The following is a 25,686-nucleotide window of genomic DNA, read 5'->3' as shown; positions in this document are numbered from 1 at the left end:
TAATTTTTTATGATAGAATATTGTATTGTCATCAGTATGACATAAGTATAGCAAGTTTGCAGTCGATACCACATTGGCAAGTGGGTAATTTTTTAGTTACACGATTTGAGGATACAACAACAACAATAAGAACAACAGACAGAGTGAGTTATTAAAAGCGTGTAAAATAAAACGTTGCTTGGTTTTAGTTTTTTTGCGAACGTGAGCCGTGCCCCGCGCAATACGTGCAGCGATGTCGTTATGGCTCACTGGGTGACGAACTAAGGCACCACAAATCCCCTTTTCAATGTATAAAACCCGAGCGAGATGGTCATAAAAACACATGAAGACGAAAACGCAGATGTGGCGAGAAGAGAGATGCAGAGACGCGAGAGAAGAAAGAGATTACAGTGACTGCCTGCTTTCTGTTAATCATCTTTACGTGTATTGGTTAGGGGTTTGCTTTTGTGTGGATGTTTTGGTTTTCACGAATCCGGGGCACCCTGAGCTACTTTTGGCTGGCCATCGAACAAAGACGGTGACCGCATCGCGGGCTTTCACGAGCTCTTCTGCAGGCGTCTGGAACGATTTTCCTTACGATATTTGGAAGCCACTGGAGCTATATGCACTTTTAAATTATCTGGATTGGCAAACACATTAATTTAGAACTGCTATTTGTTTTAGTTTGTCCTTCGTACGGTGCAAAAGAAATTCAACAGACACACTTAGGGCGCCTGTGATTTTCTTCTTCTTGATTTTCTGGTGCGTCTTGCAGGGGTGTGCATGTGTGCGGGCATAAACACAGAAGCGGTGGTAAAGCGGTTAGCGCGCCGCGCTTCGAACCCTGCGACCGGAGTTCAATTCCGGCTCACGGCCACCAACACTGGTGACGATTATCTAGAACCGGTCCTGGGGGCCTCCGCCTAGGTCGCCTCAGCCTCAAATAGCGAGTACGTGGTGCGACGTGTAAACATCATCGCCATTGGGGAGACTATTTTTTTTGTTATTTCACCAGGTAATGCCCACTGAGCTATTTAGCTATTTTTCATAAGCGACCTGGCTATCCACACACGATCGCTCAACGAAGTGGCCTATCATTTGGAAAGGCTACATGGGGGAGCTTTGTCTTTGTGTCCGAGTATCTGAGTGCGCGGGGAGTGGTGGCGCGGCGGTTAGCGCGCTCACGGCCAACCAACACCAGTGACGAATAACTGAACCGTTCCCGGGCCACCCCAAGGTCGACTCAGCCTCAAATGAGTACCTGGTGCGGTGTTTAAACAACATCACTGGGGAGACAAAGGCGGCCGGGCACCACCCCATCGTGTGCCGTGCTCCCCTTCATAGCTGCTACTCGCTGACAACACTTGCCCCAGCAGTCTGCCAAGGCTACCCCGGGGGCGGGGGGTGGGGGATCTTTGTCTTTGTCTCGTTTTTAGTATAAACAAAAACAAGCCTGAGATTGGATGACTCCACTTTGCTCCGTGAGGCAGGGGGGGTGTGAAGAGGCACGTGCGTGTGCGCCAGTGACCTTTCCCCTACTTATTCTGCCATTCCGCTTGTTTTGGCGGCGAGTGCCGAGGCTTGCGTGTCTCTGCAGTCAGCTGCGACCCCAACACGGCATGGCAACAGCCGTCTCGGACGACTCCCGGTCTCGCACAGACACCCCCACCAGGGGGAGCGGGGGGGGGAGATGGAGTGAGCGATGGGGCACCACCACCACCACCCCGCTTACAATTAAATCATGTGCAGCACTGGACGTGTGTTGAACTTCTTTCGCACCGTACGTCGCCAAACCGCGCTAATCCGGGGGTGTGCGGGGAATGAACAACACAACAAGAAGAAGCAGTTCTAAAGAAGCGAGCTTGTCTAGATCAGTGGGTTCTTAATGTTTACCGAAACCTGGCGTACCTTTGTTTCACAATCGTAAAAATAAATGTACAATGTTAATAAATGCACAATGTTTGATGAAACAAAGTAGTTGTGCTTACGTGCCCGTGCTTAATTTGTGTTTTCGATTATTTACCTTCGAAAACAACATCTGGCCGTGTCTCGCACCCACCCCCCCGCCCCCCAGAAAGGGCATCTTGCACCCCCAGGGGATGGATGCGCTCCGTGTTCACCACACTGCTCGAGATGATGTAAGAATCCCAGAGCCTCCCAGTGGATTCCTCATGTTGGTGGGAAGAGCGCGTTCCAGACGGCCGCAGAAGCGCATCGCAAAGCGCCGCAATGCGGTGACCGTCTTTGTTCACAGCCACCAACAGCGATGACGATTATCTGAACCGGTGCTGGGCCTCCCCTATGTCGACTCGGCCTCAAAATTAGTACCTGGTGCGGTGTGTAAAAACATCGCCACTCGGGAAACAAAGACGACCGGGCGTGGTGCTGGCCATTTCCGATCCTTCGTAGGTTGCTACTCGATAACAGCACTTGCCCCAGTCTGTTTACAGGCTACACGGGGGATCTTTGTCTTTGTGGCAAATATTCTTGCTGGCGCCAGCTGGTGACGCAACGCAAGTGAGAAAGCCACGTGTTTCAAAATCACATGACGTTATTTGCCAAGTACGTCTGCTAAACCGGTCAAAAAGCAAACATTAAGAGCAGAGTGCAAGGCAATGCGACTAAATTGACGCAGGGTTACAAACAAATGCATGGCCCTCGGGGGAGTGTGATGTCCCCCTAATGAGCGACACGTTGGCACGAATACATTGTAATATTTTGTAAGTCTCTTTGATATTGGAATGTTATGGACATTGCGTTTTACACGTAATCATTGTTATGCGGTTTTTTTACACTATAAAGGAGTCCTGAAGGGATTGAGAGGGGTCCAAGTGGCACACCGTGCTCTGAAACCATGCGACCCGAGGTTGATTCTGGGCCACGGCTAATATGAGTGGTTAAGCGATTCCTTAACCGCTCTTGGGCAACCCACCCCAATCTTTCACCAGCCGACCTCCACGGTGAAGTATCGTTAAATAATCCCCATGGTCAGCACGGCGTGGCGAGGCATTTATCCAGCAGTGAATTGAATGAGGGACGTAAATTATTATTAGTATGAAGTACATTTATCCTATGAAAGTGTCTAACCCATTGCAGCATCCATATGAACCAATCATTGACCGAGTTAGACTGCCTCTTTTCTAAATCACGTGTACAATTTCGCTGATGTACTATCCACCACCCGTGTGTCATATGCTCCATTGTGTCCAACATTCACTTACCTAGCAAAGGTACCGTGTATCTTTCAGAGATAGTTTAAAAACTTGTTTTTTGTTGCCAAATCAGCGGTGAGAGGGAATGGTCCAAAAATACTGGAACTGAAATTTTAATCCACTGAGTGTCCGTCGCTAAATGTGTGTGAATATTTAAAGAACCAGAAAAACAATACAATTACTCTGCTCATCCCAAAATCCATTACGTCTGCCACGAATACAATTCATCATTGACGTGGGGTTAGCTTCAGCGTGTGGCGTCAGTGACATTATAGTACTGGTAATTATTTGAAATATTGTACCGTATATATTGTACACGCTATACTGTACGACGCTGTATACATATATCTTGCGTGCACCGTGCAACTTTAAAATGATTTATCCCTGTATGTATGTAGAACTTATTTCGCACCGTACGTAGCCAAGCACGATAATCGTAGGTGCGGATGTGCGTGTCTGGCTACGCATTGATACCAAGGTGCAAAACTGCCACTAACGATAATATTTCAAATATATAATTTTATTTGAATTGTTTAGCACTTGTGGTTTAAAAAACCCTTGTTCGGGTATGATCGGTTTGCCCAATAAAGTGAGAATGTGATCTAAATGTACGCAGCGAATTCATTAATTATCCAAGTGAAGGCAATTCACTTGGTTTAAAGGACTAATCCCAACGACCGCTTTCAGTACGGCTGGCTCAACGTTCAACATCATTGCGTGTTGTACTCCATGTTCCTCGGCAGTGATAGCGTAACGGTCAGCGCGCCCTGCTATGAACCTGGCGACCCGAGTTCGATACCCGCTCAAGGCCAAGACCAGTGACAATTATCTGAACCGGTCCTGGGCCTCCCTAGGTCGACTCTGCCTCAAATGAGTACCTGGTGCGGTGAGTAAGCATCACTACTCGGAAGACAAAGGCGGTCGTGTTGCTGGCCATCCACCCCCTCTTGTACCGTTCCAGCCTTCATAGGTGCTCGCTAACAGCACTTGCCTCAAAAGTCTGTGAAGGCTACACGGGGGATATTTGCCTTTGTTCGGCAAGGTGTCTGACCTTTCGCTCCATGTGTTGTTCTGAATGTCCGAAACGACATCATTCCAAACACAGCACAAGCGCAAACAACTACCTTGTAACTTTCAAACATAGTTTTCATTGCAAATTAAAAAATACAAACATTGCCAGATGACCTCCCTGAGGGTGATCACAGAAGACACGGCATTGTTTGTGGTTAATTTCAAACTTTTGCAATATGAACAGTGTTACTTAAAAAGCAAATTTGAATGCTTCCAACTGATCATTAGCGTGTAGTAGTAGTAGGCAGGGCACAGCTGCTATGCCATCCCATGACCGCTTTCTTGGAAAGCCTAGCTACAGTATCGCAATTGCACATTTCAGAAAACACACACAATGTACGATTTAATGGGATGCATCAATAAGAGCTGCAAAACAACTAAGGTTGTGTAACGAACGTACAAAGTAGACCTATGTTCTGTGTCTCCACACATGTTTTAGTCCATCTTCCCATTGGCTTTCCAGATCAACACAGTCAAGCCGTATTTACTCAAGCAAGAGAGGACTGGTTTTGACTATTCTGGGTATCATCAGCAGTCAGGCCTGTTAAATAAATAGTGATCGACGATCAGATGCTATTGGCAAGAGTACTCAATATAAATTATTGGACACTGTACTATTGAAAAAGTAATATCCAGAACCAAAACTCATAGTGGTTATACGAGGCATTTGTGATTCATCAACTGCCTGTGAGTGGTTCTCTAAACCAGTGGAATCGGAGACGGTTGAAGGACAGCAATTCTGAGCCCAACACAAGCTGCACCTTCAACAATTTCGGACTGAAAATTGGTGAAGGTCAATGAGTTCCAAAGTTGCAAGTTCAATTCCAATTCAGGGTCAACTGAGCCAAAAGTCCCCCTCTACAGTGTCTTGAAACTAGTAACATGGTTGTTCACCGAACATCGCATCCGCCACCCCTGCCATAGGAATGTGGAATTTCCAATCCGGGCTCAGGTCCACCAAAGGAGGCGAGCACCGCGTCATCGTCGCATGAGCAGAGAGAGGCTATTTATTACCCGCTTTTATTACACGCTTTTATTTAACTCACTCTGTTGTTTTTGTCGTTGTTGTCGTATGCTCCCAATGTGGTATCGACTGAAAACTTCGTATACTTATGTCTTACTGATGACAATACCATATTCTATAAAATAAAAAATATATTTGTAAACAATCTTTTTACACGCTTTCTATTAACTCACTGTCTGTTGTTGTCGTATTCTCAAATCTTGTAACTCAATTTTAACCCACTTCCCAATATGGTATCGACTGCAAACTTGGTATACTTATGTCATACTGATGGCAATACAATATTCTATCATAAAAAAATAATTCAAAATATTTTTTAAACATTCTTTTATATATGTTATATTTCGCCTTGACTCCAATTGTCCACGCTCAACTAACGTTGGCTGTAAATCACCACGGTCCCTTACGTTATGGAAAGCTTCGGAGCCACTTCCTGGAGTCTTGGAGCTCTGCCATTACTCGTACGGTACATTTCATTAAAGCGTGTTTTTAAAAAAATATTTTTTAATATTACTTATTTACTTCGCATCACTTCGAAGCAGGGGTGTCGTGTGAGTGGCGTGAGATTGAAATGTAACAAAAAACACGGACGGTCCAAAATTAATGCAGGCCTCAAGTCAAAGGGTGTTGACTTCACAGGTGAGAAAGGTGCTGCCAAGTATTGTAAATTTGCATAGAACAATTTCCTTCGGACCAACAACTGTGGAACAGTATTAAAACAGTCACGTCACACTCATAACACTGCAGCAGTCAGAACCCCGATTGTGCTGGATACGGCCACATTTGCAAATGTGATTTGTAACTTTAAACCTTACCTGTAAGTCCATAGTTCAATTTTAATGTGCAATTTAATTTACTGTGTGTGTTGTCTGAGTGTGATCAGGGTCTGTTGTTGTTTTGCTGCCTTGCCCCAAGCTTGCATTTGGTGGTGACAAATCGGCAGGAATGTATGTACTTGTTCAATTTGTACTGCTAGAGGGTGAGTTTATATTTACTTATAGTTGCTTGCTTACCTTTTCTCTATTTCGCACTCGTCGTGTTTGTGCTTGTTGATGTGACTTGCTGACCCCATGCCCCTATTGGACTTAAAAACAGAGCTTCAAAGCTCATCGGATTCCTCCCGCAGCCTAAATACAAATACTGGTTCTAAAGGGATTCCTCCCGCAGTCTAAATACAAATACTGCTTCTAAAGGGGGGCGGGACACGAAACGGCCAATGTCAAAAAACTTTAGACAAAATGTTACATACGAAACATAGTTTGTTGAACTTCTTTCGCACCGTACGTAGCCAACCGTGCTAATCAGAGGTGCGGCATTCTTAGCTTTAGTCTGTTGAGCATTCTGCCCTTGTTCCCGACTCCCTCTTGTAGAAGCGTAGGAGGAAGGGCTGTGATATCAATCTCTTGTTGACTGAGAATTTAGAAGCCTTCAGAAGGGAGAGGGGGGAACTCAACCACCTGCAGCCCCCCCCCCGTCCTTGACCCACCACACCTTTCCCTGAAATTACAGGCCTGAACAGGGTGACCATCAACATACTGATGATACACCATCTCAAAAGGTCAAGATTTAATAACAACGAAAAATGGTGGTGACAATTCACGTGATCTGTTGCTTTGGAAGCACAGGAATCTTATTGGCAACAAACCACCCCGGGCTAAATTGGACCCGTGGGCAGAATGACGTGTCATCACCTGTGCCTAGAAAACAATACTCGGGTTTTTCGGAGAAATTCAAACGCCCCCGCACGAGAGCCCCTTGCGGCACACGCAGTCACCTAAAACCTCAGAAGCTAACGCGGGACATAGTTAAAAGATAACAAGCATTATTACCTTGCGGCCGTTATCATTACGAGTTTATTGCAGCACTTAAGTGCTACAGTAGTCGGCTGGTTTATGGTAAAGAAAAAGGGACATGCGGTGGCTGTGACCTCACGACCTGCACTCCTGTGTCGAGAGCCACGCTGATACGTCGATTACATTGATTATTCGACGAAAATATTTGAACTGCTCTGTTTGTCTTTGATTACGCGAGGCCCTTACAAGCCATGGCCAGCACGACGTGACTGATGGAGCCGCACCTACTGGACATCTGGGAAAAAAGAGCTTTATAGCTCATCGGATTCCTCCAGTATAAATAAATATTGTCACCCAGAATCGCCCACCATCTCCCAATGAGCGCGGCACGTGCGTGGACTGAAGCTAGAAGTTTTTTCCCCCCACACAACTATTTTTCGTGCTGTCCGATTTAACACCAGTAAAAATCGAGCTGATAATTGGGAGTGTAATCGATGATTTAATTAATCGGATACCCCCAGGTTCCACTAACTCCTTCTGTCATTGTGATCAGGATGATAGGCCAGCAACTGATCGACAGCAAGTGCCTCCTCGACCATCTCAACGAACGGACGACCAAGCAGCGAGGACTCCTTACGAAGCCCTACTCAACGTTGAACGAGTCGAATTCAGAGCTCAAATGAGTCTTCGAGTGGTGCTCATCTCTGTTGGCAGCCCTGAGCCAAAATGTAGACATTCCGCCATGCTCACGCACGGCAGTGAACTGTCTCTGCAAAGGCAAACGCCAACAACATAAAATAAACGAGCATTTTTCTGGGTGAAGGGAGTATTCTTTTTTATTTATTACAGAATGTTATCTGAGAATCAGAATATTTATTTACACTAGAGGAATCAAGATTAGCTATTTCGCTCGTTTTCACAAATGTCTAGGAGGGGCATGGGGTCAGAACGTTACAACAACAAACAATACAAAAATCACGGTAGCAGTGCAAAGTATAGGAGAGGAAAACAAATCACTAAACAAAACTAATTATCTGCGTAGGATCGTGGATGCTGCCGTGATTATTCTGGACTTGCAATCCATAAAAAACATCGGTTCAATCTCCGGGCGCGGCAGTTGAAAGAATGGTGCAGCTATTTCGTTGTTTTTCCCCGCCTTTGTCCAACCCAGCAGAATAAAATGGTGCACACCAGAGTTAGTCGTGTCGGTGGGTACTGTGCGGTGGGCCAAAGTGTGGGCTACTCCCACCTCGAAGACGTTTGGGCCAGTCTGGAAACGAGTAGGCGGGGCTCTCTTATTTGAATGCCATTCTGGCAGCAGTGGTGTGAGCAAATAATTTCAGGGTTTTTACCCCTTTCTTTTACGATCGTGAGAGATGGGAGTGGCTGGGGGGAAGATGCGATTTATTCAGCAGTGGATTGACCATGACTAATCAAATGAAGATCTAACGAGGATCAGCTCTCTGCATTAAATCAAATGTCATTAAAAACTGAAATCCACAAGTCAATCTATCCAAAGCGCCGCTGCGTAGGCATATTCCTATATATTAAAACAGATGTGACCTCACAGTTTATCCACAAAAATCCATTTCAGACGGGAGTGATCTAGTAAAAACCACTCTCCTTCTTTGCCGATAGGAAAAAATTCTAAATAACCATGCCCTCTGCACTCGCTTTCTCTCTCAAAAGACCCCTATCTAAACATTTATACTTTACATTATTTATATCTAGAAGAACACCAACTGGTACTTATCTAAAATTACTTCTGGTCAGCTTGAAAGAAGCTCAAATGTATAAAAAGAGAGAGAACATGGTGGCAATTGGAATATCTTTATACTGAGAGTAGACGGAATACATTTTTTGTACACATTGTATAAATATACCGTTGCCTATCCCAGTAGTAATGTTGTTTAATTCTTCATCATTAACAAAAAATTTTGGCCTTCAAATTACAGACGTTGATATAAATTAAACAAATGAAAGAGTGGTGTTGTTATATTGCACTGATAACGCGGTTATATAATTACTGTGCATACATAACAGTGTCACAAGTATTTATGCATCCATTCATCATAATCGGCCATGATCAATCCCACTGGTGGGTAGGCAGACCGCTTTTAAGATCAAATGTAATGTTCGGGGTTAGCTTGGGATTACTTTCCATAGGGTAGATGCCCCAGAATAATCTGTAATCGGATACGGATTACTTTCAAGATTGCTTGTAACGTGCGTGGTTGCTTTGGGATTTACTGTTAATAAGTGAATCCTTTGGGGAGACGTGTGGCTTCATATAAGCGAGGACTTCTGCTGCTCCATAGAAGCCCATCATTTCGGCTGCTTCATAGAAGCCCATCACTTCTACTGCTTCATAGAAGCCCATCACTTCTGCTGCTCCATAGAAGCCCATCACTTCTGCTGCTCCATAGAAGCCCAACACTTCTGCTGCTCCATAGAAGCCCATCACTTCTGCTGATCCATAGAAGCCCATCACTTCTGCTGCTTCATAGAAGCGAAGACTTCTGCTGATCCATAGGAGCCCATCACTTCTGCTGCGTTCACAGCCGCAATAACAGCGCAGCGCTGTGTGACCGACAGTAACCCCACGCCTTGGCCGACAGTAACCCCCTCCATCAACCCAGAAGCACGGTAGTGACAGCGCCACCTCGTGGCCATAACGCAAACTACAACAACAACGCTGAGCAACAACAAAGACAAATAACCCCCGTATAGCCTTAACAGACTGTCGGGGCAAGTGCTGTTAGCGAGCACCTATGAAGGCCGGCACGACACACGAGGGGGTGGTGGGTGGCCAGCACCACGCTCGGCCGCCTTTGTCTCCCCAGTGGCGATGTTTACACACCGCACCAGGTACTCATTTGAGGCTGAGTCGACCTAGGGGAGGCTCAGGACCGGTTCAGATAACCGCTATCGCTGGTGTTGACTGTGAGCCGGAATCGAAATGGGATGGCCGGGTTCGTAGCGCGCTAACCATTGCGCCTCCGCTCGTACACACGCAGTTCTAAAAAAGAGGCATCGGTGATATTCACCAGAAATTCTCTCACGGTTATAACCTAATCTACGTGTTGTAACAATGTGCGCAAGAAGTAAAATTGGTGTAGATATTGTATCGCGCCGTAGCATAGTGTGTTGTATTTATCCTTCCCCTGTTTACTACCCAGCATTGGGGAAACTGCAGATTATAAATGGGCTCTCGTCTGCTTAAAAGTAGGACATCCGTGGTAGCGTATACAACATCTATTATTAGAACATCTAATAACGTATGAAAAATGTTTACTGCACCATGGAAATGGTTGCCGATCGTTAATATGACCTTGTGCATACATTATCATGACTTTAGAAAGAATAAAATCTGCAATTGAATTTTAAGAGGCGTTTTGATGTTTCATGATGTAACCGATTGATCCAGAGCAATGCCGTCATGCACTGTAGCATGCTGAGGATGGCCAGTGACTGACGATGTTTACGAAGAAATGTCATGTCAATTCAGCCAGGGGGTATAAAGTCATGATGGTGGTGTTGTTGATGAAGATGATGATGAATATCATCATCTTCATCAACAACACCACCATCATGATATTCATCATCGTTAAAACTGAGACCACCTTCAAATGGACTTTTTTGTGATCCAGGATTTGTAGAAACGATAATCGTACAATAGATTTTCCCAAGGGCGATAACACGCACAACTCTGCCAATGCTCACAAAAGCCACACTCCTCAACAATTTAACAGGCCCAATGAGTACAGACGAGTTAACGTTCCAACAATTTGACCCTTCGCGATATTAATATGTACATCCCGTGAATGAGTTTCATCTCGTCAGCAAAGCACCCGAGGCGTAAGAACGTTAACGATGCCAAGAACCAACTTGTACCAGCTCGTGGTTGCATTTGGGACCCAGAAATTAATTCTGCGCGATGTGTGGGCTGTAGACAACACAGTGGGACGTAACGTGTTCAACACTTTAACTTTAAAGTGCTTGACGATTGCTCAATGATCTGTTTTCCCCTGCCCGAGGAATTATAATGTGCAATACACTGTACTGCATTGAAGCTACAGTCCTTCAAACGCAGTTAACAAGGCAACGCATCAATTATAATTGTAATGCAACTATGTTTACCAAACACAGCGCATTTTTTTCAGAAATATCGTCATGGATTTATTCTGCGCTTTCCCGAAATTAACTCAATTCTGAAAACGGGTTGTCAGCTAGGCTTCGTAAGGAAGAACTTATCCAACCATAACACGATAATAACTACGCATACACAACACACATCCGTATCATACTGCAGTACGACTGTTAGCGTGACATCATCTCTAAAATAACCATCGTCTCTATAACCCCAATAATCATCATCATCATAACCATCATCTCCACCGCAATGACGTGAGAAAACCGGCGACAACTTCACAATAACCAACATCATCACAAAAGTGTCAGCAAAGCGTCAAGCGGCGACTTCGCGCATCTCACCGTGCCGTGAGACTGGCGGCCAGACGTGGAGCAGAGATGTGAAACGGAACGATCCTCGCTGCCGCTGCTGCCGCTGTTGCTCCGGAGGAGGAGGAGGAGCAGCGCTTGGCTCTGCGTGGGCCGCCTGTGCGTGCCTGAGTGAGTGCGTGTCAAAGCGAGACTCTGTGTGTATGTGTGCTGCGTACACGCGCGCACACGTGCGCTCCCGGCTTGGCCGGTGGCAGGAAATGACGGCTTTGAACCGAGCATCAACCCCAACACGAGAACCAAAAAAAACTCATCCCTCCCCCACGACTTTTCTTCCAGCCGTAATTTCGCGCACGAAATTCACACTCGTCCCGCACCACGGCCACCGCACCGTCCGCGTCGCTGAGCTTTGCTCCGTGCTTGGAACCGGGCCGGGCGCGGTGGGAATTGGACTGCTCTGGTAGCGGCAGCGGGATGCACAAATCGGACGCACATTGTGCAAGCCCTCCTCTCGTAGCGTCGTGGAGGCCTGGAGTGGGGGGAATGAGCCTCCTGCTCCCCGCTGAAGACTCCGGACCCCCAGTTCTAAATCATTAAAGTAACAAAAAACACTGGGAGTGTAGAATGGACAAAATTCAATAAAATACACATACAGTAAACTACCTCGGTTTACGTCGGGGATGCGTTCCTGGAAATGTACGACGAATATCGGAAGGACGTAAATAAAAGCGATTTTTTTCTTCCAAATCACCAAAATGACCACACGTAAATAATAAACGGTACGGTAAAGTAAATTTCTTGACGCGCGACTCAAAGCAATTCGTGTACAGGGGAGTTGGAGGCGAAGGCTGAGAGGCGACCGATAACGATAACGGACGGACGACGCTGTCAACTATGTAAGCGCGGGGTCGAGGCGACGCAAGTCGAGTAGCAGCGGTGTCAATGATAGTGACGGCGTGTTGGCGAAACGACGCACAATGGGGGAGAGGTGAATCGGGGTGTTTACTGCATTGCAATTAAGCGATGGGCCACGCAACCTTTGGTCATGCGCACACAGGGGATGAGAGCTTGGAGCAGAAGACAGGATGGACACGCAGATCGCATAATCGTTGCTCTTTCCGTCGAGCGTTCAACATTTGTTTGACGTATGAACATTGACCGCCGTGTCACCACTTCTTCGTATGCCGTCCTCCCAACCTCCTCTAAACAAGAAGACGCCACGGGGGGGGAAGGACAGACCCATCCCATGAGACACGGACATTGGTAGGAGCTAAGTACTTCAAACTAGTTTAGACATGAACATGCCACTGCTGGGCATGAGACTACGCCAGCATCTGATTCCACTCTTTACAGTCTCTGCTTGCCACCACCTCCATCCAGTGTCCCCCTTCCCCCAGCAACATCCCACAGTCTGATTCAAATCGGGGTTTCAGTCACCCGTGCTTTAACCGGATTTTCAAGTGCAGGCAATGGTCTAAGTCTATTCAGTAATGACTGGTCATAAAAAAACCCAATATATAATACAAATGGTTATAGCTGAATTCCATTTGTGAGAATTTGGGGAATTATTATCATAGTAGAGTGTGTCAGAGAAGAGGGTCCCCCCTCTACTGTATAAATGACTAGCTTTACTACCCCGGCTTCGCCCGGGACTTAATTCACCACGCCCGGCCGCCTTTGTCTCCCCAGTGGCAATGTTCACACACCACACCAGTTAATTGTTTGAGGCTGAGTGGACCTAGGGGAGGCCCAGGACCGGTTCAAATAATCGTCAGCGGTGGTGGCCGTGAGCGGGAATCGAACTCTTGTCGCCGGGTTCGTAGCGCAGCGCGCTACCCACTACACTACAATGCGTTACGCTTCCACAAGCGCGGGTCACGTGACAGATGTGACGTCACATCTCACTGTGCAAAAAATATATGCATTGAGCTCCCCCCCCCCCCAAAACACAAAAGTGTATTTTTATAATTTTTGCATGGTGTATAGTCTGGAAAGTACCCACATGGCAAATGTCCAGTTTGTTGCATGTCGGGAAGTACGCTAAACATTTTGAACAGACACACATTCACAACTTTGCCATTTATATATATGGAGATAAACATGTCACTTGAAATATTCTTTCTTTCTCTCCAGAATCCCTGTGAAGAATCTCTGCTGCAGCCGTTCTCTGAGACGTGCGGTGCACTGGTCTGCTAGAATCATCGCATCACCCGCCGTGCGCCTTGGACAAGCTTACAATCAGCGGGCGATATAGATAGCGCCTTCAGGAACAGCATGAGCAGCAGTAGCAGCCAGGGTGCCAAGTGTGTGGATGAACGCTCTTCCCCAGAACATTCGCGCCTCTCTGTCTCGAGTCTCATTATTATGTCCTTTAAGAAATGTTTGCATTGCTTACATAAACGCCTGTGTAGATGTCGTGCCTTTTATTTAGTTTTTCAGTTTTATTTCTTAAGGGGTTCATCTGATAACGGCTTTAGCGTTATTTAAGGGTTTGTTATGGATTGGGTTATTTTATGTAAGTCCTTGTGTAAATAGTTCCGTATAAATTTGAGTTTTAGTTATTTAGATGTTTTTCTTAATTCTTCAACTCATGACACGATGTCAAGTACACAATTTGAATAGATTGCAAAAAAGACGAAATAAAGCCACGCAATTCTCACCATAACGATACAAAATATACATCAAACCACGTGTTTGATAAACCGTTAAGGCAACGTATGATTGACGTAACAATCATCTTATCTTTGGTAAAATGATAAACAGACGCAAGTTAAAGAGTAACAGGCCACTTTTATGCACGTTTATATAACTTTAAAGATTAAGCAACATTCAGCCAGATGCATTCGATCCATATTAAGTTGGCATATGCTGTGGACAAATATGTGTCAAACTGGACCAACGATTCAAGTAAACTACTACTTGGCAGAATTATTATCAATTTTGAATACGCAACAAATTTGATAAATTGTTGGCGAGACCACTGTTTCTGGCTATATCAAACAGAAAGGCAGTCAAATTGGCAGAAGTACCTGCGATACGGCTGTATTCCCACCAACCAAATTATTAACTTTTTTTTTATTTTACTAGGTAATGCCCACTCAGCTCTTATTCAGAAGCGACCTGGCCACAAATTATAGCGCAACGAAGTGGCTTACCACGTGGAAATGTAAAGCAGCCAAATACTCTAAATGCATGTTGATTCTAAAATGTGGAGGGAAAAAAACCGGAGGACCCGTAAAAAAAAAATCCACGCGACCATGGGGAGAACATAGCGGTGAAAGCTGGCAACACGTGGATTCGGCCATAGAGGTGTCAGTTTGATTCGAGTTTGGACGGTGGGGCAACATAAAAGAGTCAAAATAATATCTTGTGATCACCCGATGCGATACGATTCTCCGAGAAGCCACGTGCAGGGATGAACAATCATCGACTGGATGACCGACAACAGAAAAACCGACCGTGTGCTATCCTCCGCGAGGATTGAATGTCTCGAGCTTGCATCAGCTGTTTGATTTGACCGTAAGAGATAGCCTCCTGGCAAGCTTAGAGAGCACCGCTGCATGAACACACGTGGTGGGTAGTTTTTTGGCTGACTCAATGAGTCCAGGGTACAGCGCCTACTGATATGAGATCCTGCCACGTTGAATTCAACAAGCCCGGCACTGCTTTCTCCACCGTCTCTCTCATCTGCCTGTTTTATGTCCCATGCTGTAAAACAATATACGCCTTAGATTTATCTAAGCAATCAAATTATGTGATTACTTTTATAACTCACCACATATACTATTTTACTATTCGGGTTTTCATTTGTTGGTTCATGGCATAGGTGGTTAAGTTCATGATAAGAATTTGCTGAATTGCTGGAGCTGAACGGTATTGCAAATAAAGTTCTCCCCATTAAAATACGTTTTCCAGAAACGCGAGCCTCCGATAAGCCACACTGGAGTCTAAACGTATTAATATACAATACCGTAATGTGTTTCAAATGTGCAGTGCTGCTCCAATGACAAACTACTACAGTGTGCAAGGAATTGCTGTAGTTGTGCGGTGATTCACGCACGGAGACTTGAGTTAAATTCGAGCCATGGTGAACACACCAGTGGCGAGTGATGAGCCCTTCCACCTAGCCCTGGGTCCACCGTGACACTAGTCCTCGACATATAGGCTGGCTTGTGGACATTTTCTCAGGGTCTCATCCTTCTCCTTTGCATTGGGGGTTTTCGTCTCGGTCCCAGAATTTGGATAGGGCTAGGGGTCGGCAACTGAAATAACAAGGCGAGATATTTTTTTCGAATTCGTACAAGAAACTCAATATTTCAAGAGCCGCAATGCCACGTGAATACGAGACGGTGGCTCTTAATAAATAACGTAACGAAGTAGCAGTCGCATGCGGCTCCAAATCCGCAGGTTGCTGACCCCTGGCTTAGACGATCCAGCCTTCACTGGCCTAGCCACTGACCTCAGCTGAGATGACCCAGCCCTGACTGGACTAGCCACTGACCTCAGCTTAGACGATCCAGCCTTGACTGGCCTAGCCACTGACCTCAGCTTAGATGATCCAGCCCTGACTGGACTAGCCACTGACCTCAGCTTAGATGATCCAGCCTTGACTGGCCTAGCCACTGACCTCAGCTTAGATGCTCCAGCCTTGACTGGCCTAGCCACTGACCTCGGCTTAGACGATCCAGCCTTGACTGGCCTAGCCACTGACCTCAGCTTAGACGATCCAGCCCTGACTGGACTAGCCACTGACCTCAGCTTAGACGATCCAGCCTTGACTGGCCTAGCCACTGACCTCAGCTTAGACGATCCAGCCTTGACTGGCCTAGCCACTGACCTCAGCTTAGATGATCCAGCCTTGACTGGCCTAGCCACTGGCCTCAGCTTAGACGATCCAGCCCTGGCTGGCCTATACACTGACCTCAGCTGAGATGACCTAGCCTTGCCTGGCCTAGCCACTGGCCTCAGCTTAGACGATCCAGCCTTGACTGGCCTAGACACTGACCTCAGCTTAGACGATCCAGCCCTGACTGGCCTAGCCACTGACCTCAGCTGAGATGACCCAGCCCTGACTGGACTAGCTTAGATGATCCAGCCTTGACTGGCCTAGCCACTGACCTCAGCTTAGATGATCCAGCCTAGACTGGCCTAGCCACTGACCTCAGCTTAGATGATCCAGCCTTGACTGGCCTAGCCACTGACCTCAGCTTAGATGATCCAGCCTTGACTGGCCTAGCCACTGACCTCAGCTTAGATGATCCAGCCTTGACTGGCCTAGCCACTGACCTCAGCTGAGATGACCCAGCCTTGACTGGCCTAGCCACTGGCCTCAGCTTAGACGATCCAGCCTTGACTGGCCTAGCCACTGGCCTCAGCTTAGACGATCCAGCCCTGGCTGGCCTAGACACTGACCTCAGCTGAGATGACCCAGCCTTGACTGGCCTAGCCACTGGCCTCAGCTTCGACGATCCAGCCTTGACTGGCATTTGACACTGGCCTCGCCCTGCAAGGCTCCTGGCCTTGGCACCGTGGGTCAAACGACCTTAAACCAATCTATCTCGGCCTCGCTGTGCGCTGCGTTGCACCGCTAGTCGAGTAGATAACCATGTGTTCAATAAACCCTCGGAGCCAGGATGACCATCCAACTCCGATCGTCATTTATTGATTGTAACAGGTAAAACTGGTGAGAAAACACAGATACAGCATCTGTTATAATTCGGAAACACCCACACAATGAACACCACAGCATCAGAACATTGCCTCAGATAACAATAGATCCTGGAAGGACCAGGCCCCCACATTACCCCTGAACAACTAGACAAAGGCACAAGCTGGTGCGTTGCATACAGGCACATAGTGTATTCATCCCACTGCACCCCAAATGTACAGCATTACACTTAACACTAAACTGTGGATGAGATACTTCGTCATCACTCTCAGGATCGCAACATAGGCACAAGTCTGACTCGACCTACTAAATCACAAGTAACATCCACAATAAGGAAAGTCACAGACTTCGTTACTAACTAGGCCTCGTATTTACTACAACAACTTAACGGCACCATAAAGGCATTTACATTGCTATAACGGTCATTCCAACATTACAACAGCATTTCCAATATTATAGGAATATAAACAACTTACAGATAATGCTTCTTAAGCTCCCACAATGGACAAGTGCGGCTGTGGTCTCACTGAGATGCGATGCGTGCCGCCATCTTGACTTATCTGTGTAATGGCTGACGCCCGCGTGGTACAGTGGAAATCTAACATCGTCACTTCCTGGTCACGTGACCAACATTAGCATAAAAAAACAGGAACTTCCTGTGAACACACGCTCCACATCTGCCGTGAGGCAAGACACAATCCACACTGATAAATGCGGTGAAATATGGTCAAACAATCCCCATAATCGCCCGGCATGTGCTAAGACCTTAATCCAGCAGTGGTTTGGCAAGGGGCCGGATAATGTGAAAACTAAAAGCCTACAATTAAAATATGTGGTGATTTGCGAGGCTATTGACAAGTAAATTATTACTCATCATTTGTTACCCCCAATGATTTGTAAAATGCGCATAGCAATAATTGTGTAGTGTGGTTCAAGGAGGCTTGGACGACGTAGTCGGAGGCACACTTATTTATTAAACACAGTTGTATCTACAGGCCGAGATATACAACACTTGGAGGGGTATCGGCCCCTCCACCCGTCTAACTGGGAGATCGACAACCTATGTCACAGCTAGCCTATTCCTAGGTCCTCCACTAGCGGGCTAGGGGAGGCTAGCTAACCCAGCCCTGGTTAAGCTAGGATTACGGCACCCTGAGTTCCCAGACCGGCTCTTACAAGAGCATCGGCTCTAGGCTCTTGGGGCCACGCCACTGGCTGGCCTTGGTCGGTCCTGAGAAGGACAGCGATCCAAGGGAGTCCCAGGGCCTATCTAGCAGGTCTTCTTGCTTCTCTGGTTAAAGCTGAACACTGAACCCCGAGCCCTCTGGCTCACTGCCTTATATAGCAATTCCCCCCTGAGGGGTGGGGCCATGGGGGATCCCAGCGCCGTATTAGCCCCCCAGGCTAAACGGCGCGGACGTCGATGTAAGCACCTGCTCGCGTACAGACATAGCCACGCCCAGTGTGTTTGTTTTCCATCCGTATCAACTCTATAACACCCCCTCCGTAACACCTCTACATCACCCCCCCCTGTACAGCCCGCAGCCGTCCCGGCTGCAACAAAATCACACTAAAGATGCATGCCCCCCAAATCCGTGTGTGCCTCACGAAACTTTCAACAATAACAACAACAACAACAAAAACAACCCGACGCACCCCCCCCCCCCGAATAAATACCCCATCCCGTAAAACCAACATATATACAAGTACCCAGGACGCCCCCCCGCAAGGGCCCCCCAACGGGCGACCTCACAAAAGTCTGCGCGTTTTGGCGTGCGTTCTTGCGGCGGGCCCGTCACAAGGGGCAGCTTCCGCTTGCCCAGTGGCGGGTGTCAACAGTCCGGGTGTGAGAGTGTCTGGCTTCGCTGCTGAGCGACCCCCGACCCCCCCTGAAGGGGTTGGCGGTCGTGAGCACGTCACTCCTGGTGCACCTGGAGGTGGAACAGTCGGTGTCAAGTCAGGCGAAAGCAGCGAAGTCGGACTCCGGGAGTCGGTGGACCCCTCACATGTTTGGCCACGCATGTGTGAAGTAGGAACATGGGCCGCAACGAACGGTTTCAATCTGGAGGGGTGCACGAACCACCGACGCTTCCCCCATTTGACACGCACACATTGTGGCCGCAAAACCTGCACCACTTCCACGGGCCCCCGCCACGGCCGCACCAGCTTAGACGAGGTCGCCAGTGGTACTTGGGGACAGTGCAACCACGCCTTGTCACCCGGTTTCCACTGAAGCACATGCGCCCGACCCAGCCTGAGCCTCTCATTAGCCTTCTGGTGGAGTTCCGAATTCTGCATGGCCGCCTCCCGTGCCTCTGTCAATTTAGCGATGTTGAATTTAACATGTTCGGTCAATTTAGATTCACCATGCGGCGTGGAGATCTGCAGCTGAGTCGGAACAGGTGGGTTAGGCTCGCGGCCGTACATTAGGAAGAAGGGCGAAAATCCGGTCGCCGCATGGGGAGCCATTCTGTATGCCGCCAAAACCCCCGGAATCTGAAGGTCCCAATCGGTCTGGAATTCGGAGACCTGTTGGGACAGCATGGACGTGATAGTCCGATGCAGACGCTCCACCATCCCGTCAGTTTGCGGATGATATGGGGAGGTACGAATCTTTTTCGTTCCCAGGAGCTCGCATACTTCGTGGAGAAGTTTTCCCGAAAATGTTTTACCCTGGTCGGTCAGCAGCCGCTCCGGAGCACCTTTGTCGAGGATGTAGCCCTGGACAAAGGCCTCTGCGATTGCTGCTGCCGACTGGTTGGCAAGGGGCCAGGCCATAGGCCATCGCGTAAAATATTCTACCCCGGTTAACAGGTATCTATTTCCCCTAGGTGAAGCGGGAAATGGGCCCAGAATATCCAATGCGACGAGCTCATTAACCCGGGAAACTGTGATAGACTGTAACGGTGGGTTAGATCCCCTCGCTGGTGGCTTTCTTTGCGCGCACTGAGTACATGAACCTAAAAGATAATCCACATCCCTTGCCATGCCCGGCCATGAAAAATCCAGCTGGAGCATGGCAAGGGTTTTGTGAGTGCCCAGGTGAAGGAGTCGTTCGTGCGCAGCCCACACCGCTCTACCCCTCAATGCGGAAGGCACCACCAGCCGGTGTCGACGGGATTTCCCGTCCCAGTGCATCAAAAGACCCTGGACCAACCCCCACGAGTCGACATTTTTCCCACCCCACACAACTCCCCCGATACGACGGCGCAAAGCGAGGAGAGAGGTGTCCTCCATTTGGAGGCGTCCCCACTCCGCAACAGACAACCCCAGCAAGGAATCCCTCCCTTGTTGCTCAATAGGGCCCGCAGTCGAAGGCGCGTCAGCGGCGGCCGCAAGGACCGGATCAGATATCACATTCGGAGGCCTGCAACGCCCCGAACCCAGGAGGCATGCGCACTCAGAGGTGGTTGGTAACCGTGACAGAGCGTCTGCATTCGTGTGGCGAACGCCTTTACGATACGTAGTGTCAAAATCGAAATCCTGGAGAATCTCCAACCATCGAGACAATTGTCCCGATGGCTGTTGAACTCGCAAGGCGTACTGCAGTGCCGCATGATCTGTGCGGACGGTGAAATGACGACCGTACAGATATGGGCGATACTGTTGAATGAAGTTAACGATTGCCAATAGTTCCCGACGGGTAACACAGTATCTTTGTTCCGCCGGAGACAACACCCGACTGCCGTACGCTACCACACGTTCTACGCCGTCAACAACCTGCGAAAGCACGCCCCCAATGCCCGTGTTGCTTGCGTCCGTATCGAGCAAAAAGGGTTTTGTGAAGTCAGGATAATTCAATGGCGGAGCCCCCACTAGAGCGTCCCGGAGGGAGCAAAAAGCAGCCTCCTCCTCCTGTCCCCAGTGAAACCTGACCCCCTTCGATGTTAAGGCATGTAAGGGCTTTGCAATTGTCGCGAAATCAGCGACAAAGCGTCGGTAGTATGACGCGAATCCAACGAAACTCCTGACCTCCCCCACGGAGGTGGGAGTCGGCCAGGAACTGACACATTGCGTTTTGGCGGGATCAGTAGCAATACCTGAGCATCCGACAATGTGGCCCAAATACCGCACCGATTCACGTAGCAAATGACATTTCTGGGGTTTGAATTTCAAATTAGCAGCCCGCATTTTGAGGAAAACCGCACGCAACCTCTGGAGGTGTTCATCGAATGTTTTACTGACGACGATGACATCGTGAAAATTATTCAAACATGAATCCCATTGCAACCCCGCCAAGACCAATTCCATTAATCGCTGAAAAGTTGCCGGCGCTGAGTGGAGCCCCATCGGCAAGCGGTTAAATTGGAAAAGGCCGTGCGGCCTACGGAAAGCAGTTTAAGGTTTAGATTCATCATCCAGAGGGAGCTGCCAGAATCCTGAAAGCAAATCCAATGTGGAGAAGAATCGCGCCCCTGCCAAGGCATCAAGCGATTCATCCATCTGAGGAAGCGGGTATGCGTCGGCTACAAAAATTTTGTTCAGCCGACAAAAATCGACACAAAAGTGCAATGAGCCGTCATGTTTTTTAACTAAGACAATCGGCGCACCCCAAGGGCTGGTAGAAGGGGATATAATATCGGCGGCTAACATGTCATCAACGGCCGATTTGACATGGTCCTTTTCGGCGGGACTCAACCAAAAAGGATTTTGGCGTATTGGCGCGCTGTCACCCGTGTCAATATGGTGTCGCAGCAGTTTAGTACAACCCAGATCGTATTTGTGTTGACTAAAAACGTCGGAAAACTCGCGCAGGAGGATTCGAAGCCTCTCACGCTGTGAGTCGGACAGGTCCGATGATCCCGCACAAAGCGCATCGAGCCACCCTTCATCACGGTCTGCATGTGGTTGCGACGGAGGAGCAGTGCTCACGTGACTAATGACGGGTTCCTCACAGGGTACCGGCGTCGCGTGCGCAAGCACGGTCCCTTGAGGAACCACAGTCGTACGCGATCCCACATTGAGGACCGCGATGAAAGGGTCCCCGTCCCCTTTCACAATGGTCTGGGCCATTATTAAGTCAGGTCCGTTAACCCCGACTCTAGATGGTCCCAACAGAACCCCCTGGTCCCCAATCCCCTTAGCAAATGGTCGACGCAGCCTAAGAGGCACGAGCATCTGAGCTCCCGGCGGTATGCGTACCGTCCTCGCAACCAGCGCCGGTACCGTCGCAAATGCCGTCCGACCCGTAGAGGGGGAGGGCAGGAACGTAACACGTCGGCCCGACGGGAGTTCAATGCAACCCTGGTCGACTTGGATACGAATCGGCATTTTGGCCAAGAAATCCGTCCCCAACAGGCACGGAACCGCCAGCGAGGAGGAGACCAATATCGGGCCGGAAAATTTGATGTCCCCAATACAAATTTGCACGCGGATCTGTTCAATAATGCCCAGTGAGCCCCCGTTAGCAGCGTAGCATGGAACATCAACGGGGAGCAAGGGACGGCTTTGAACGGGGAGAATGTTATAAATCAATTCGGAAACAATAGTTGCCGATGCTCCCATATCAACTAGGATCCGCACCTCAACCCCGTCAATATGCCCCACAACGACCGATGACCCCGACGACGCGGCAACAACGCGATGGGCCAACTTGGACCACTGGCCCGGTTGGAATACACTCCCCACAGTGGCACGTTTCGGCGCGACGACAGGCAATTTACGACCCCCGTCCGTTGCGGTGCGTGAGTGTGTGACAGGTGTGTGCGTAGGACAAACATGTGGGGTGCCACGACTCGCCGGAGTTTGCTGGTGAAGCTTGGGTAGAGGCGCGACGTCCTGCTGAGGCGTCGCCCCGCGCTGTCGAGGAGCCCGGCATCCTGAAGCCACATGGCCCCGGAGGCCACAATTGTAGCAGCGCGTGAGTGCTCCAGATGACTTGGGCTGATCCTGGCGGCTCGGTCCGTCCCGAGCTGGTCGTACTCCGGATCTCCACTCCGTCGGGCGATTGACGGCGCAGATTTCTTCCGATGGGAGGGTGGTTGCAGCCACGGTATGGCTGGCCGCCGCCTTGCTGGCCTTGCGACGCTGGGACAACAAGTTCGCGTGGATGTGTCGCGCGGCCCGCAGGGAACACATCTCCATGTCGTCTTGCGCCAAGACGACAATGTCCAACTCGTCCGCCAACAGCAGGATTTTTTCCGTCACCATGGTGTCCACCCCTTCCTCATCCATCCGCGGGAAAGCCGTTTTCGCCAGGGCCAGGAGAGCTGTACGGTACGCCAAGGGCGACTCCTTGGCGCCCCGCTGGTGATCGTAGAACAGCTGCCTGCAGTCCGAAGGTGGTCCATAGACTGCAGCCAGGAGTTGAAGCGCCATCTGCAGCGTGGCGTGCTTCGCTCTCGGCGCCGAGGTGAGGGTAGCGAGGGCATCACTGTCGAGCATCGCCGGCAGCGCGCGGAGTGCTTCGTCATCCGTCCATTGTACCATCTCTTGGTGAGCGAGAAAGCGTCTTTGGAAGCCACCCCAGTCACCGTCTTCGCCCACGAACTCTTTGAGAGGTGGTAAGCGCTGTTGTAACGCGGCGTCCGCAGTCGAGGATCGCTCTCTGTCGTTCCCGTCACTCCGTATGGTTTTGGCGGGAAGGGCGTGTGGCATCGGCGGTCGCTCTGTTGGTGACGCGCTGGCCGCTCCTGACGACGTGGCGGCTTCTGTTTGCCGAACGTCGGTCACGTGACGTAGCCCGGCCCCGCCCTCAGCATTCACTGTACCCATGGCGGCAAATTCGAATTCGGGCCCCGTGGAAATGGCGGGAACCGGCGCTGCATGTCGGCTGTCATCGCTCCGTGCAGCTCCTCCTGCCCCCAGTCGAGTAATTTCTTCCAATGTGGCGGCTGCTGCGTAAAGTAGTTCTGCCAGTCGTGAATGAGCCAGCCGCAGTCCGTCAGCCGACGGCCCCCATCCGTCCTGACATTGCGGCATGGGTGGACTTGGCCCTGGCTGCTCGGAGTCGCCTTCAGCCATCTCGGGCGCAAAGTCGGCCGTGGTTTCCTCCGCCCCCGGTTCCCTGGTACGAGCCGTTCGTCTCGTGTCCATCCTTTTAGAAGACCACTTCTGACGCCAGATGTAGTGTGGTTCAAGGAGGCTTGGACGACGTAGTCGGAGGCACACTTATTTATTAAACACAGTTGTATCTACAGGCCGAGATATACAACACTTGGAGGGGTATCGGCCCCTCCACCCGTCTAACTGGGAGATCGACAACCTATGTCACAGCTAGCCTATTCCTAGGTCCTCCACTAGCGGGCTAGGGGAGGCTAGCTAACCCAGCCCTGGTTAAGCTGGGATTACGGCACCCTGAGTTCCCAGACCGGCTCTTACAAGAGCATCGGCTCTAGGCTCTTGGGGCCACGCCACTGGCTGGCCTTGGTCGGTCCTGAGAAGGACAGCGATCCAAGGGAGTCCCAGGGCCTATCTAGCAGGTCTTCTTGCTTATCTGGTTAAAGCTGAACACTGAACCCCGAGCCCTCTGGCTCACTGCCTTATATAGCAATTCCCCCCTGAGGGGTGGGGCCGTGGGGGATCCCAGCGCCGTATTTGCCCCCCAGGCTAAACGGCGCGGACGTCGATGTAAGCACCTGCTCGCGTACAGACATAGCCACGCCCAGTGTGTTTGTTTCCCATCCGTATCAACTCTATAACACCCCCTCCGTAACACCTCTACATCACCCCCCCCTGTACAGCCCGCAGCCGTCCCGGCTGCAACAAAATCACACTAAAGATGCATGCCCCCCAAATCCGTGTGTGCCTCACGAAACTTTCAACAATAACAACAACAACAACAAAAACAACCCGACGCACCCCCCCCCCCCCCGAATAAATACCCCATCCCGTAAAACCAACATATATACAAGTACCCAGGACGCCCCCCCGCAAGGGCCCCCCAACGGGCGACCTCACAAAAGTCTGCGCGTTTTGGCGTGCGTTCTTGCGGCGGGCCCGTCACAAGGGGCAGCTTCCGCTTGCCCAGTGGCGGGTGTCAACAGTCCGGGTGTGAGAGTGTCTGGCTTCGCTGCTGAGCGACCCCCGACCCCCCCTGAAGGGGTTGGCGGTCGTGAGCACGTCACTCCTGGTGCACCTGGAGGTGGAACAGTCGGTGTCAAGTCAGGCGAAAGCAGCGAAGTCGGACTCCGGGAGTCGGTGGACCCCTCACATGTTTGGCCACGCATGTGTGAAGTAGGAACATGGGCCGCAACGAACGGTTTCAATCTGGAGGGGTGCACGAACCACCGACGCTTCCCCCATTTGACACGCACACATTGTGGCCGCAAAACCTGCACCACTTCCACGGGCCCCCGCCACGGCCGCACCAGCTTAAACGAGGTCGCCAGTGGTACTTGGGGACAGTGCAACCACGCCTTGTCACCCGGTTTCCACTGAAGCACATGCGCCCGACCCAGCCTGAGCCTCTCATTAGCCTTCTGGTGGAGTTCCGAATTCTGCATGGCCGCCTCCCGTGCCTCTGTCAATTTAGCGATG

At 49.6% G+C, this 25,686-nt stretch overlaps 1 protein-coding gene across 4 annotated transcripts in view; it reads right to left on the bottom strand.

The window, feature by feature from the left end:
- ABCA7 (ATP binding cassette subfamily A member 7) overlaps window positions 1–11,792 on the bottom strand; it is a 78,953-nt gene extending 67,161 nt beyond the window's left edge. For 3 of the 4 annotated variants that reach the window (XM_078877081.1, XM_078877082.1, XM_078877083.1), the window contains exon 1: window positions 11,574–11,791. The gene's annotated coding sequence lies outside the window, so the exon portion shown is untranslated. Of the gene's footprint in view, window positions 1–11,573 lie in introns of all 4 variants that reach the window. The other variant, XM_078877080.1, reaches the window with a different exon arrangement.
- Between the last annotated feature and the right edge of the window lie 13,894 nt (window positions 11,793–25,686).

Source organism: Lampetra fluviatilis, chromosome 46, assembly GCF_964198595.1.
Source record: "Lampetra fluviatilis chromosome 46, kcLamFluv1.1, whole genome shotgun sequence".
Taxonomy (NCBI): Eukaryota; Metazoa; Chordata; class Hyperoartia; order Petromyzontiformes; family Petromyzontidae; genus Lampetra; species Lampetra fluviatilis.
The sequence above is the reverse complement of the archived record's forward strand: the minus strand, read 5'-3'. Positions and strand labels throughout refer to the sequence as shown.